This window comes from Leptopilina heterotoma, unplaced genomic scaffold (assembly GCF_015476425.1).
Source record: "Leptopilina heterotoma isolate Lh14 unplaced genomic scaffold, ASM1547642v1 Lhet_108, whole genome shotgun sequence".
Lineage (NCBI taxonomy): Eukaryota > Metazoa > Arthropoda > Insecta > Hymenoptera > Figitidae > Leptopilina > Leptopilina heterotoma.
In genome coordinates, this window is record NW_025110825.1 from 1,058,812 (window position 1) to 1,075,534 (window position 16,723).

Consider the following 16,723-nt stretch of genomic DNA (forward strand, 5'->3'; position numbering starts at 1 on the left):
TGAAAAATAATAAATGTAAGAAAATGGAAAAGTAAATAAATAATAAATATATTAAAATAAGAAAATCGAAAAATAATAAATTTAAGAAAGTGGAAAAGTAAAAAAAATAAATAAATACATATAATAAAATAAAAAAATAGAAAATAATAAATATAATAAAGTAACAAAAACTAAAAATTTACACAAACTCAAAAACTAGTTCAATTTAAAATTAAAATATTCCATTTAAAATTAAAGTTATCCAAATTAAAATTTTTAATTTTATTCAAATAGAAACCAAATTTATTAAAATAGAGTTAAATTATTGAATACATAATCTAAATTCAAGAACAGAGAATATTCTTAAACAAAATTCAGGTCAACAGAAAAGATCGAACGAAAGTGACAAATTTTTTTTTTTTTATTTTATATGTCAACCCTAAACTTTTGGTTAAAAATTATAAATAGAAAATAATTGTTTTCCGATTTTTAAAAACTTTTTAAAAGCCAATTTACTAGAATTAAGTACAAATTCCAATAGTTATTATTATTTTAACCAATGAAAAGATATTTTTTTTTCTGAAAAACGGTTCATTTGAATTGTAATGAAATCAAAGGATTCTGCGCATGTATATAATCAAGGAGTGTTTTCTAGTGTTGGTGGAAGATAAAGAGAAGGAAGCATAGGGAAACTAGACTCTCTCACTTAAGGCTAAACATCTGAACTACCAATTAATTTACCGGAATTAATTTAATCTGCCGCAATATAAGCAGACAAGATACGTAACTGCGACCATCTCACAACGTATATATAACGAGTGGCCTACTTTCTCTAAACATTCTCTAATTTTTCCTTAGAAAAAAATAGCACTTAACAAAAAAGTATAAAATCACAACAATAAAGAATTTTTCAAAATATTTTTCCAATTTAAAATCACTTTTATTTCTAAGATCATCAAATTGAGACAAAAAACGAATCAAAAATGTTGCGAAGAAACGTTTTGATTCGTTTTTTGTCTCAATTAAACAATAAAGAATTTTTCAAAATATTTTCAATGTAAAATCCCTTTTTTTTCTAAAATTATCAAATTGAGACAAAAAACGAATCAAAACGGCAACGTTTTGATTCGTTTTTTGTCTCAATTTGATAATCTTAGAAAAAATGTTCGTTTAATTATTACAATTGATTAGAAAGTATAATAAATAAAATCCTCCATGACGAAGCAATAATAAAATTAAAATACAAAAATACACAAAAAAAAATTGATTAAAAATTCTATTTTTTGATAAAACTGTCAAAGTTGATGAAAAAAATTTTTGATGAAAAAAAATTCTTATAGAGTAAAAAGAAATTATTTTGCTGATATTATTTCTTCGCCGGCTGGTAAAGTAGATTGGAATATACGAGTGTTATTTGGTACAGTATAAGAGTGTACAAGGAATGCTGTTTGACTTTCTTTAGTGCTGGATTTAATGTCAGTATTCGAATTTTAGGCGCGACAAAAAAAAAAAAGAAAGAAAAAAAAGAAGCGAACAGGGAATCCTAAGTCTCGTTGAAGATATACTGTATATTAAAAGACGTTTCGGGGGTTCCCAAAGAAGAGGGTCGAACACGACCGATCATACGAATGACCACATTTTCGTTCAAAAGGGATTTCCGAAATAACCGTCAGTTCAGGCTTTGGAATTTTTTTTTTTCTATTCTTGAATACTGCAAAAACTTTCAAGTCACAATATCTTTATCCTGGGACATTATATTATTGTTCCATCGAATCGTTACTTAAAAATAATTTTTTTACCAGATTTTAAATAAAAAATTTTTTTTTTCCTTTCGAACAAAATTCTGTGAAACTGGTGAAATTCCTTGTCTGACTACATTTTTTTGTACTACTGATAATTAACTAAAAATGTTCAAAACGTTTTGTCTGACTAAACTTTTTTTGTACTACTGATAATAAACAAAAAATGTTCAAAACGTTTTGTCTGACTAAATTTTTCTGTACTACTGATAATAAACTAAAAATGTTTTTTTTTTTACTAAAATTCTTTACTAATAATCAAAAACAAACGAATTTGAATTTGTCTGACTTAAAATTCACTTTACTACTGATGCAAAATTTACTAGTATTGATACGTTTTGTCTGACAATAATCTTTTACACTACCGAAATTGTTTGTCCGACTGCAAATATTTATACCACTGATTCTCATCTTACTAAATTAAAAATATTTTTTCTGACTAAAATTTTTTTTACTACTAATCATTAATTTACAATCTAAAAATTTTTTTTCGTCTGACATTAAATAATTTTAATTAAATTATTTTTAATTATTATAAATTTTTTTATAACTATAAAATATGAAGAAATCGATCGAGATTTATAAATAAAATTAATTAATTAATTTATTTAATTTATAAATTTATAAATGACCGAGAGATAAAATCATTATTTTATATTATAAGAATATTATACTTCTTCAAAATTATTTTCATTATTTCAATTCAATCATTATTTTCAAAAAATTTTAACTACAATTTTACTTTATATCAATTATTTTTAATAATTTTCGAAAAAGTTCTTTGGCAATTTTCAAGTCCATTTGTTTACAATATTCAATTTAACGAAATTTCAGTTATTTACAAATTCTTTAATTAAATGCATATTTTAAAATGAAAACTTCAAATAATATAAAAGAAAATTTAATTAAACTTTTTCAAAAAAATTAATTTCAAAATTCAATTATTTCTAAAAATTTACGCTATATTGCTTTTAATATTCAATTATAATCTAAAATTGTAACTCAAATTCATTTTTATGAAATGAAAATCAATTTTTATTAGAAAATTCTACAAGAATTTAATTATTTAAATGCAAAAGTATATAATTTATTGAATAATTGAATACTTTTCAAAATTCAATTCTTATAAAGAATTTTATTAACAAATTTTTAAATAATTAAATTCTTTTGTCGAATTTTATTAAAACTTGCGCATGAACATAATTACTTTTTTCAAGGAATTCAATTATAATTGTATGAAAAATAATTGAAACGCTCCGATGAGTTTTATTATAAGTAAAAATAATTGAATTCTTCAGAAGAATTTTATTACTCTTGAAAATAATTAAATTTCTGCAATAATTTGTAACTTCTCTAAAATTAAATTTTTTTCTAGTGCTTTTAACTAAAATTCTTCAACAAATCCATTATTTTTAATAATTTTTAAAAAAGTTCTATGAGAATTTTCAAATTCATTCGTTTACAATTCAATTTTACAAAATTTCAATTATTCGCAAATTCTGCAATTAAATATATATTGAAAAATAAGAACTTGAAATAATTTCAATAACAATCCTATTTAACTTTTAAAAGGAATTAATTCTACACGGAGAAAAATATATAGTAACTTTTACTACTTTTATAGTAAAAAATTTCCTGTACAGCATTTCTGGTAATTTTTACTACTTTTGGAGTAAATTTTGCTACTTTCGATGTAAATTTTACTAATTTTTACAAATATTTACTTCGAACGTAGCAAAATTTACTCCAAAAGTAGTAAAAACTACCAGAAATGCTTTACCGGAAATTTTTTACTATAAAAGTAGTAAAAGTTACTTTATATTTTTTTCCGTGTACAGAATTTTTTGTCAAAAATATGAAAAATTAAGAATTTTCAATGATTTTAATTTGAAACTTTTTCAAAATTTAATTATTTCTAAAAATTCACTTTATAATGCTTTTAATATTTAATTATAATCTAAAATTTTAACTGAAATTCATTTTTAAAAGCATTTTTATTAGTAAATTCTACGAAAATTCAATTATTTAAATACAAAAATAAATAATTTAATAATTTCATTTTACTTGAAATTAAATTCTCATAAAAAATGTTATCAACAAATTTTTTAAATCATTAAATTCTTTGGACGAATTTTACTAAAATTTTTAAGAATAATTACATTTTTCGAGGAATTCGATTAAAATTGCATTAAAAATAATTGAAATTCTGCAATGAGTTTTATTATTTATGAAAATAATTGAATTTCTAAAAGAATTTTATTATTTATAAAAATAATTGAATCCCTGTAAAAATGTTATTATTTATGAAAATAATTGAATTATTGCAAAGAAATTTATAAAAAAAATTTGTAAATAATTGAATTCCTGTAGAAATTTTTATTATTTATGAAAATAATTGAATGTTTGCGTAGAATTTTATTCAAATTTTTTTTAATAATGGAATTCTTTTGGAAAATTTTATTGAAATAATGGATATTGAAAATCATTGAATTTTAGACAACTTTTGAAAATAATTGAAATTTTGACAAGAATTTGATTAAAATTTTGCAAAATAATTGAATATCGAAGAAGAATTTTATTATTTATAAAGAGAATTGAAATTTTAACGAAAATATTTTTTTAAATTTTTTTAACACAATTGAATTTAGTAACTATGTTACTAAGTTAGTTAGTAAGTTAGTAACTAACTTACCAACCTACTATTCTCCCTGGAGAAGCTAAAATCGTTGGATTTTTACAAATCGTTGACTTTTGTGTCTTATTTAAAGTAAAATTTCATTTATAGTTAAAAATAACACCAAAATAGATTATTTTAATTCTTTCTGGTGTTAATTTAATTCTAGAGGGATTAAACTGTTGCAGATTATTTTAATCCATTTTGATGTCATTTTAACATCTTACGTTTTACTGTGAATTCACACCAGTTATTCTTTTCACCGTTTTTCGAAAGATTTCAAATTGAGACAAAAAAAAGTAGCAAAATGTTGCGAAGCAACATTTTGCCACTTTTTTTTGTCTCAATTTGAAAATTTTTATATCTTTAGAAAATCTGTAAATTTTTTATATGATTATCAAAAAAACGGTCGTAAATAAATAAAAATAAGATTAATTTTATTTTTGACTCAAAAAGAATCTATACAAAAATCAGTAAAAATCTAGGTTTTGTTATATATATATATATATATAAATACACGTAGTGTAGAAGTTGGAAACTGAGTAAAAGTGTATTTGTGTTTGTGTGTGTGAGTGTGAGTGTTTTCGCCAATGTAGAGAGAAACGGGCAAAACACAAGACACGAGATAGCGAGATAGTAACGGTGTGGCGAGGTAGCGGCGTCACCACGGAAATCAAGAGTAATGCCAACACGAAACTGCACTACCCCTCGCCCCTGTGCCAACCCCATCCACGATCCCTTCGAGCCACCCTTCGTCCCACCTCGACATTTCTCCGCCACCTACAATACCGATCTCATCCTCCCCGGGGAATAAGCCCCTTTGCCAACCTGCCTCCCCCCCCCTTCTCTCTCTCACTATGGATGTATATAGTCTCTGAGACACAGGATCGCATGCCACTGCTCTATTGTGTATATTTGCTAAAACCTACTGATATCCTTTTCTCACCAAGAAATGAAAATTTACCAAAAGAAAATTACCTTTTTTTTCGATAAAGTGATTTCTGGCTTTAGATTGCGAGTACTATTAGTATTTTGTATTTTTTTTTTTGCTTTTTTATGTATGTACTTTGGGAAATTTTTCATTTTTTTTATTATTTTATTATTTTTTTATTTTATTATTTTATTATTTTATTATTTTATTATTTTACTATTTTATTATTTTATTATTTTATTATTTTATTATTTTATTATTTTATTATTTTATTATTTTATTATTTTATTATTTTATTATTATATTATTTTATTATTTTATTATTTTATTATTTTATTATTTTATTATTTTATTATTTTATTATTTTATTATTACTTAGGCGTCCAGTAGTTGAAAAAAGTACTTTATCAGTAGTGTTAGTCAACGTAAGTCAGGCAAAACTTTTACGCCTGAGTCAGTTTGTAATTAGTTGAAGACACTTTTAATTTTTACAAAAATTAAAAATTTTAGTAGTAAACGTCACTTTTAGTCAGACAAAAACTGGTAAAAATGTAAACTTTTAGCACTAGTAGTAGCAGTAGTAGATAAAAGTATTGGTCAGACAAAAACTGGTAAAAATTTACAGTTTTCATCACTACGAGTAAAGTAGATTTTTCGTTTGACGAGAAATATTCAATCGCTTTAGTATTCTACTAAATAATTTGGGAAATGTCGTGCTTAAGTAGAAAAATACATTTTTAGTCAGACGTAAACTGATATAAATTTACTATTATTACCACTAGTAGTAAAGTACAGTTTTAGTGAGACAAGAAACATTCAATCGGTTTAGTATTCAGTGAAATCTTTGGAAAAAATACGTAAGTAGTAGAAGACAGTGCCAGTCAGACAAAAATAGATATTTAAAATTTTTACCACTAGTAGTAAACTACACTTTTAAGTAGACAAGAAATTTTAGTCAGACAAAACAATGAAATACTGTAATTTTATATTTATATAAGTAGTAAAAGACGATTTTAGTCAGACATTAGCTAATGTTAGTTAGGTAATTCTTACTTTTCCTAAACAATTAATTTTTTTAGTTCGACATAAGTAGTGCATGTATTTCTTTGTCAGACGAATATTGCTATTTTTTCAATGGTTTGTCAGTGATATAAACAAATTATAGTCATACAAATTATATATTATAAATATACATTTTATTGTTTTTTTGTTTCAAATAATTAATTTCTAAAATTAAGAAAATTTCAGTAGTAAAGTAATTATTTAGTCAGACAAAATATAAATTTTAAGGTCAACGTAAAAGTTACAAATTATTATTAATTTTGTGAGTAAAGAAAACTTCAGTATTAAAATACATATTCAGTGGGACAAAACTTGACTTCAAAGTTCAAATGAATTAAAATAAATCTTTCGAATTATTAATTTAGGGATTCAAAAAGATTTTAGTAGTAAAAGAATTGTTTAGTCGGACAAAATTAAAGTTTTAGGTTTTAATAAATGTTTCGAATTATTAATTTCGGGAGTCGAAAAGATTTCAGTAGTAAAATAATTGTTTAGTCAGACAAAATTAAAGTTTTAGGTTTAAATAAATGATTCGAATTATTAATTTCGAGAGTCAAAAAAATTTCAGTAGTAAAATAACTCTTTCGACAGACAAAACTTAAACTTTTAATTTAGAGTAAGAGTTTTGAATTATTAACTTTGAGAGACAAAAAAAATTTGAGTGTAAAAAAGTAACTTTTTAGTGAAACAAAAAATTAAATTTAAGTGAAAGGTAAAAGTTTCAATTTATTAATTTCGAGAGACAAGAAAATGTCAGTAGTGAAATAACTCTTTAGTCGGACAAAACTTATTTTATTAGTTTAAAGGAAATTTTCGAATTATTAACTTCAGGAGACAAAAAAAGTCTAAGTAGTAAAGAAACTCTTTAGTCAGACAAATCATTATTTGCAAACGTTTTTTTTTTTAGTTTAAAGGGAATTTTTAAATTATTAACTTCAGAAAACAAAAAATTTAAGTAGTAAAGAAACTCTTTAGTCCGACAAATCATTATTTGCAAAACATTTTTAGTTTGAGTAGTAAAGAGTCAGTTTAGTCAGACAGAATTTTGAAAAATATTTAAAAAATCGTATAAATTGTTAAAAAAATGCATATTAACACTTTTAGTGAAAATAAACTCATTAAAATAAATACATTTAAATAAACAAATTTGTCTTAAAATCGCATTGAAAAAAAATACTTTCGCCTCAAATCTTAATTAAAAAATGACTAATAAACTGTGTGCAGTCATTTTATTTTCGAAATAAGCAAGAAGAAAAAAATTAGCAGCAAAAAAACTAGATAACCGAGTTCTTTTATACATGAGACACTTTTTTCTCTCATCTAGAAATTATATGAAAAAAGTCTCTGATCCTTTTTTCCTTTATAGTCCTTTTTTCTCTTTATCTCTCTCTCTTTCTTTTTCTCTCTCCGCTTCCTTTGGCTTTTTTTTCTATTTCACGTCCAAATGTCCCCTCTTTATACAGCCCCAAAGACCTGTACTTTCGTATAGCCAACGGCAAACAGAATTACAGCCATTACGCTTTCACTGTGAAAATTTTACGCCGCTCATTATGATTTAATGAATGATTAGCGTTTTCTGGTCAGTGCATTATCGTTTTATCCCGACGGAAGGGACAAGAAAAAAATGAAAATACGTCAAAAATAAAACTTTAAGTAAGAAAAATATAGATATTTAGAAAATGAGTGTTTAAAACATTTTAAGATTTTTGTCTGACAATAAACTCCTATACTACTGAAATAATTTGTCCGCCTGAAAATTTTTATATCACTGATTCTCATCTTTACTATTTTGAAAATGTTTTGTCTGACTAAAATTCTTTTTAATTCTTTTTTCATTTTTTTTCTTTTTATTTTTTTTAATTCTTTTCTTTTTACTTTTTCTTTCTACTACTAAAAAAATTTTGTAGACTAAAATTTATATACTACTAATTCAAAACAAACGAATTTAAAAGTTTGTGTCTGACTTAAAATACAGTACACTACTGATTATAATATATTATTATTTTTTAATATGTTATGTCTGATTAAAACCTTCTTGATCACTGATTATCAAAATTAAAATTATTTGACTGAAATAAATTTTCTTATACTACTAAAATACCTTTTTCAAATGTCTGACTAAAATTTTCTTTGCCACTGATTCTATTCTTAGAAAATTTATAAAGTTTTGTCTGACAAAAATTTCTTGTACTACTGATTATAAACTTGTAAATTTCAAAACGTTTTGTCTGACAAAAATCTCTAATACTACTTAAAGTCAAAATTTTTTGTCTGACTAAATTTGTTTATACTACTGGACAAAAAACTTGTAAACTTTAAATATTGCGTCTGACTGAATATAGTTTTTACTACTGATTTTGTATAATTAATATTCTTTAAAACTTTTTTTCTGATTAAAACTTATCTGTACTACTGATTCTAAAAATAATTTTTCAAAGGATCCTTGGGGGCAAATACGAATACTAGGAATTAAATAATTAATTAAAACCAAAAAACAGAATTTGTCTGCCTGAAATTATATTTACCACTGATTCTAATCTCATTATTTTCAGATTATTTAATTTTATCAGGGTTGCCACAGGTCAGGGAAGTCAAGGAATTCAGGGAAAAGTCAGGGAAAGTTAAATTGGTCAGGGAAGTCAGGGAAAAGTCAGGGATTTTTAGTAAAAGTACAGGAAAAAATTGAATTTTAAAAATTCATGGAAAAACTCTGAATTTTGATGTTTTTTTGTTTGCCTCGTAAACCTTTGAAATTACCACGAATTTTAATACAAAACATTGAATTTTATCTATTTCAGACAATAATTTCTTTTTAAATAACTTAATTTTACAAAAAGTATCAAAAAATTATGACTTGTAAATTATTTAATGAATCATTTTTACAATTTTCATAAATACTAGATTGATAAAAAAATTTTAGTTAAAAATACTTTAAAAAAATTAAATTTTCGAAAAGTTAGAAATAATTCCAGAAATTCAATTATTTTTTCAAAAGTAATAAAATTTTTCGGAGAAATTCAATTATATTCAAAAATTAAAAAAAATTCTCGTCATTTCAATTATATCTTTAAAAATAATAAAATTCTTCTCTAAAATTCAATTATGTTCAAAAATTTTTTAAAAATTCTCCTCAAAATTTCAATTATCTTTATAAATAATACAATTCTTCTTCAAAATTCAATTATTTTTAAAAACTTGTATAAAATTCTTGTTAAAATTTCACAGGAATTCAATAATTTATAAAATTTTTAATAAACTTCTTTGAAATAATTCAATTATTTTCATAAATAATAAAATTCATCACAGATTCAATTATTTAAAAAAAGTTTTATAAAATTTGTCGCATGAATTCAATTATTTAGAAAAAATTTAAATTTAACAAAGTTCTTTTCAAGAATTCAATTATTTTTATAAATATAATAAAATTCTTCATCGAAATTCAATTATTTTAGAAAAATTTTAATAACATTTTTGGGAAAATTTTTAATTATTTTCATAAATAATAAAACTCAATTAATCGCAGGATTTTAATTAATTTTTGATACAATATTCTAATCAAATTTTTCGATAAATGTAATTATTCTTAAAAATTTCATTAAATATTTGTGGCAACCCTGTTTATCCTTTTTAAGAACAAATTTTTAATTAAAGATGAATACTTTTCCTTATTTATTTTTATTTTGAGTACATAAAACTTCAATCTCCAGAAATCTCAAATTTTATAATCAATTTGGTTTTTAAAAAGTCTAATTAAAATTTTCTTTGCCACTGATTCCATCATTAGAAAATTTAAAAAGTTTTGTCTGACTAAAATTTCTTGTACTACTGATTATAAACTTATAAAATTTTGAAACTTTTTGTCTGACAGAAAATTCGTTTTACTACTGTTTAGAAATGTTGAAAACAAAATTTACAATTAATGACACTTAGTGTCTGACAATAATCGCCTTATACTACTGAAAACCTATTTAAATCAACTGTAACTATTTTTATCACTGATTCTATTCTTAGAAAATTTAAAAAGTATTCTCTGACAAAAATACAAATACAAAAATACTACTGTTTGGAAAATTATAGTTTTATAAAAAAATTGTTTCGGATAAAAATTTTTTTATACTACTGATTAAAAAATGTTTAAATTGAAGTGTGACGTCTGACTTAGAACTGGATTTATAACTGATTATGAAACTATAATCTTCCAAAAATCTTATATTATGACTAAGAGTTTTTTTATTAGCTGAAAATCTCTAATACTACTAGGCTAAATCTTTCTTTGTTACTTTTTATGAATTTTTTAACCTAAAATATTGTGTCTGACGCAAAATTTCTTTTACTACTGATAATTAACTTACTGTTTGTAAATTTGTTTGTCTCTTCAAAAATTTTATCATTAGTTATCATTTTTACAAACAAATTCGTTTTACTACTAGTTAGAAACGTTGATGCTAAATTTACAATTAATGACACTTTCTGTCTGACAATAATCGCCTTATACTACTGAAAAACTATTATAATAGCCTGTAACTATTTTTATCAGCGATTCTCAACATACTATTTTAAAAAAGCTTTGTGTGTCAAAATTCTCTAATACCACTAAAAACTTTTTTGTCTGTCTAATATTTTTTTTGCTACTTATAATAAAACGAATTGAAAATGTGTGACGGAAAGTTATTGTCATACAAAAATTTGTAACTTAATGATCAGTTTTGTCTGACAAAATTCTATAATTCTACTGAAATCTTTTTGTCCGACTAAATTTTCTTTAACTACTGATCTTTCACTTACAAATTTTGAATATTGTGTCTGACTGAAAATTTTTTTACTACTGATTATAAAATTACGAAAATATCTACTCATTTTTTTGTCACGTGAATAACTTTTTGAAATATTCCAAGTGAATTTTCACCCATTCAGATTTCAAACAGTAATCATACTAATAAAAAAACTATAATGAAAAAAACGAGAAAAAAAACAATTGATTCCATAGAAAATGATTGATGAAAAGTGTGTCGAAGTGTGGGATGAATTGATAAGATTTAAACTTGTCGCTTTGATTTCCCGTTATATAACAGGAAAGCGGCGAAACTTTTATACCGCTGCTCGATATAGAGGTAGTGATCCGACAGTCTAGAGTTAATTTAGAGGCCATTTTCTCTGTAAATAGCCAATAAAAGCGCGACGGGCTTGCGTGGGCTCGGTCGAGAGAGACGAGAGAGAGAGAGAGAGCAAGAGAGTCAGAAATGGTTGGCAGCGCTTCTATCAGACAAGGGAGCTCGCAATATTATAAAATTTAATGTCTTGGTTTACGGGCTACTGAAGCCGTGCAACAAAATCCAACTATGATATTTACAGGGCAATCGCGAGCAATATTGTGTTTACACTGTGTCCCGTATTCGATAATACGACAGATTTTTCGATTCTCTTATTTGTCAAACGCTTCTCTTTTTTTTATGTCGAGCTGTAAAAATGGAAAGAAAAAAAAATAGAAAGAAACAAGTTTAATATAAGACTTTTTTTGTTTCTCCTTAATTTGTCGTAAATTTGATGAAATTTACGACAAAAAAAAAATTTTTTTCCAATCTTCTTTCAGGTCAAGGATACTTGTAACTTACAATCATCGTTATGTGTCTCTTTTCTTAAATTTACGCTTACTTTCCGTTTTTAAAATTGTTATTTTCTTTTAAATTCCATTTAAGGGATTTTTTTTAGGAAAAAAAATAAATATAATAATAATAATAATAATAATAATAATAATAATTGCTATGAAATAAGTGTAAAAAAGGTACAATTTAACGAAATTAATTATAAATTTGAGAAATCTGGATAATGGAGTTTTTTGTACTCAAAATAAAAAATAAATAAGGAAAAGTATTTTTCTTTAATTAAAAGTTTGGTCTAAAAAAGGATAAAATTAAATAATATTAAAAACTTAAAATAATGAGATTAGAATCAGTGGTAAATATATTTTTTTGTGATTTTATAAATATTTTGTAAATAAGTGATAAATATAATTTCAGGCAGATAAGTTTTTCAGTAGTATTGAATTTTTTGATCTAGTAGTACTCACTTTTGTTTTTATCTTTCTAGTATTCCTTTTTTTTATTTTAATTAATTATTTAATTCCTATTATTAATTTTTGTCCCCACGGATGCTATGAAAAATTATTTTTAGAATCAATAGTATAGATAAGTTTTAATCAGAAAAAAAATTTTAAAGAATTTTAATTATACGAAATCAGTAGTAAAAACTATATTCAGTCAGACGCAATATTTTAAGTTTGCAAGTTTATGACCAGTAGTAAAAACAACTTTAGTCAGACAACAAATTTTGACTCTAAGTAGTATTAGAGATTTTTTTAGACAAAACGTTTTGTACAAGTTTATGATCAGTAGTAAAAACAATTTTAGTCAGACAAAAAGATTTCACTAATATTACAGAAGTTTGTCATTAAAAACTTTTTAAATATTCTAAGTGGTAAAAAAAATTTTAGTCAGACATTTTAAAAACGTATTTCAGTAGTATAAGAAAATTCAGTCAGACAAAAGTAATTTTAATTTCTGTAATCAGTGTTAAAATCAGAATAAATGTTTCAAAGAAGCTTAATTGTACAGTCAGTAGTAAAAAAAATTCACTCAGACAAAAATTAAAAAATTTGTAAGTTTCTGATCAGTGGTAAAAACAATTTTAGTCAGACAAAATATTTTTAATATAGTAACTTGAGAGAGTAAGTGGTATAAATATTTGCAGGCGGATGAATAATTTCAGTGGTATAAACGATTATTGTCAGACAAAACGTGTCAATAATTATAAATTTAGAATCGGTTTTTCTAATCAGTAGTAAAATGAATTTCAAGTCAGACACAATATTTTATGTTTGTAATTAAATTATAAGTAAGAAAAAAATTTAAGTAAGGCAAAAAATTTTCAGTGGCATTGTAGAATTTTGTCAGACGGAAAAAAATTTAAAAATTGTAAATTGTTTTAAAAATTGTAAATTATTGATCAGTAGTAAAAAAAAATTTAGTCAGACATAAGAATTTGAGTAATATTACAAAATTTTATCAAATAGAAAGTTTTGATCATTGTAAGTTAATTATCAGTAGTAAAAATATTTTTCAGACAAAAATATTTCAGTAGTATTACAAATTACAAAATTTTGTCAGACAAAACGTTTTAAACATTGTAACTTAATTATCAGTAGTAAAAAAAAATTTAGTCAGACAAAACATTTTTAAATTAGTACGATGAGAATCAGTGGTATAAATATTTGCAGTCGAACAAACAATTTCAGTAGTAAAGTGAATTTTAAGTCAGACAAAATATTTAAATTCGTTTGTTTAGAATCAGTATTAAAAAATCTTAGTCAAAAAAAATATTTCAGTAGTAAAAACAGTTTTCAGTCAGACAAAAGTTATTTTTAACAGTAAAAAGTCAATTTTTAGTCTGACAATATCTTCATAAAATTGAAACTTCTAAAATTTCACCTCAAAATTGTCAACAATTGTTAGTTTTTATTGTTTTATAACAATTTCATAAAATTGAGACAAAAATGTTTAATATAAAAATATTTCTCTGTATTCAGAATTTTTTTCCTTCGTCTAATTTTTTTTTTGGTCCTTCACCTAATTTTGCCCCTAATTACTCACCGCCAAAAATTCAAATATAAAATTCAAATTCAAATAAAATAGCTCCATTTAAAAAATTTGTTTTTCCTTCATACATCGATTTTATTTTAATAAAAGAAGAAAAGAAAAATAATTGCACACACCACTCATTTGGCACATTTATTTTTGACCAATATTTTTCAAAGCAATATTTAGTGCATTTATATTAGGTATAATGAAACGATAATTTGCTAAAAATCGACATTTATTATTATCATCATTAAAACTAAATAAAAGCATTTTTCCCCCTCAGCAATTGTTAAATATATATATGACGGGTTCCACGTTAAGTGACCCAGGTCAAAATTTTAAATGTTTGGGATCGGGTAAAAATTTTGCAAAAACAGTAGTCCTATTAGATACAATTAAAAATACCAAATATTATTAATTTATTTAAACAAATATAAAAACTGGAGGGGGTCAAAGTTTAAATTTTTGGTCTAACATGGAATATTTGAAAAATTTGTAGTTTCTTTAAAACAAAACGAAAATACGTTTTCTATTTTGGGTTTTTCTGCTGTTTTTCAACACTTTCTAACGGTGTAAACAAATGTAGAGAAAAAAAATGTTTGACCTTGAAAAATTAAATTAAAAAATAAAATTTCATTTTTTCATCAAATGGACAGTTTTTATTTTTAAAAAAAAAATTTTATCATAAAGGTGAGGTTTTTTCCTAAAAAAAATGTATAGGTCAAAACGTGGGACAAGAACTTTTAACTGGTCAAAATAAACATTTACTTCTGCAATCCACCGCCCCTGCTCGTTGTTGGGCTATATATTGTTTATAACAATTGAAATAAATTATTTTATGCTTTATTAATTATCTGGTGGTCATATTGGATGAATTTAAATTTATTTAGATCATGTGCATCAACGGAATAAGAAAATAAACCTCCTTTTTTAAAAAAGTGTATTAATTTGTTAACTTTGATTTAAAAAAAATTATAAATAATTAAAATCTCCAAAATCGGCCTCGAAGGATGTCTTAAGAATTTATTCCCCTTTAATTTAAGACAAAGAACACTCAAATCGGTTTAAAATTGTAAGCTATAGACATTTTTTAATAGTAAATTGTAAAAAAAATTCCACTGTGGGACGGTGCACGGCAGAAGTAAATGCTTAATTTGACCAGTTAAAAGTTCTTGTCCCACGTTTTGACCTATACATTTTTTTTAGGAAAAAACCTCACCTTTATGATAAAATTTTTTTTAAAAAAATAAAAACTGCCCATTTGATAAAAAAATAAAATTTTATTTTTTAATTTAATTTTTCAAGGTCAAATAATTTTTTTTCTCTACATTTGTTCACACTATTAGAAAGTGTTGAAAAACAGCAGCAAAACCCAAAATAGAAAACGTATTTTCGTTTTGTTTTACAGAAATTACAAATTTTTCAAATATTCCATGTAAATTTTTGACCTGGGTCACTTGACGTGGAACCCGTCATATATAAAAAGACAATTGGCAGTGACACGTTGTGTACACAGAGAATAGAATTTCTCTTAATGCATAGTTGGACATGAACATTTATAGAGATATCACATATCGTCAAAAACTAAAAATAGTAACTCATAATTCAATGCGCTAATGCCACATTAATTTTGTCAGTCTCAAAAAAATTTCCACACAAACCCTTTCTTTTCTACAATAAAATCAACTCTGACAGTTTTAATATAAGTGTTTAATAATATCAACATTTTTTTAAAAAAGCGATAAATAAGTATTTATCGGTGTGTGTGTGTAAGTGTGTGTGTAAAGAAGAAAATGATAAGAGAGCGATCGAACGATTTGGAATTTATAACTTGCGCCATATGTGCGCGCTTCTTTATTTATTAATATATTGTGAATACCGTGGCTGTCATTCTATTCATATCTCTGTGTGTGTGAAATTTTAGTTTAAATTCAAAATCGTATATGGAACTTTCTGTCTTAAAATGAGAATTCAAAAAAAAGGAAGGAAAAATTTTTCAAAGATTGAAAATGAATTAGTGAAATGAATTATAAAAAAAATTATAAAACTTATAAATAAATGTCTATAAATACTTTAACGTTAGCTAAAGTTTTTTTTTTTTTTGATAATTATACGTTCAAAATTTTCCAATTTTGGTAATTATTAGGGAAAAATTACAAAACAATGAATTTATTTATAATTAATATTTAAATTAGTAAAAATGGTTAATAATTTAAATTAGTGAAAAATTATTGTGTAAAAAGCATAACTATAGACAACAAATCTTTGAAAATTTATTTTTGAATAATTTTTCTAATTAAATTTTTAAAATATACATTTAAAAAGATTTTGAAGTTTGAAGAATTGAAATTTTTGTAAAATTTAATTGAAAATAAATCATTTTTTCAAGTATTTTATTAAAATTTTTGAAAATTAACTTTTAAAGAATTTTAATTGAAAATTTTGGAAATAATTGAATTCTCAAAAATTTTAATGAATTATCTTCAAATGTAAATACAATAAAAATGAAAATTAATGAAAATTAGGTTCTAAAAATAATATTAAAATAGTTTTGAGAAAAGTAATTTTCTGAATTATTTCATTATAATTCTTTAAAATTCAATTATTTGCAATATTTTCGATATTCAATATTTTCAATATTTCC

The 16,723-nt window shown here is 23.6% G+C and overlaps 1 protein-coding gene across 1 annotated transcript in view; it reads right to left on the bottom strand.

Annotated features, from left to right (window-relative positions):
• LOC122503049 (retinal homeobox protein Rx1-like) overlaps positions 1 to 16,723 on the bottom strand; it is a 279,214-nt gene that overhangs the window by 156,798 nt on the left and 105,693 nt on the right. The window lies entirely within an intron of this gene.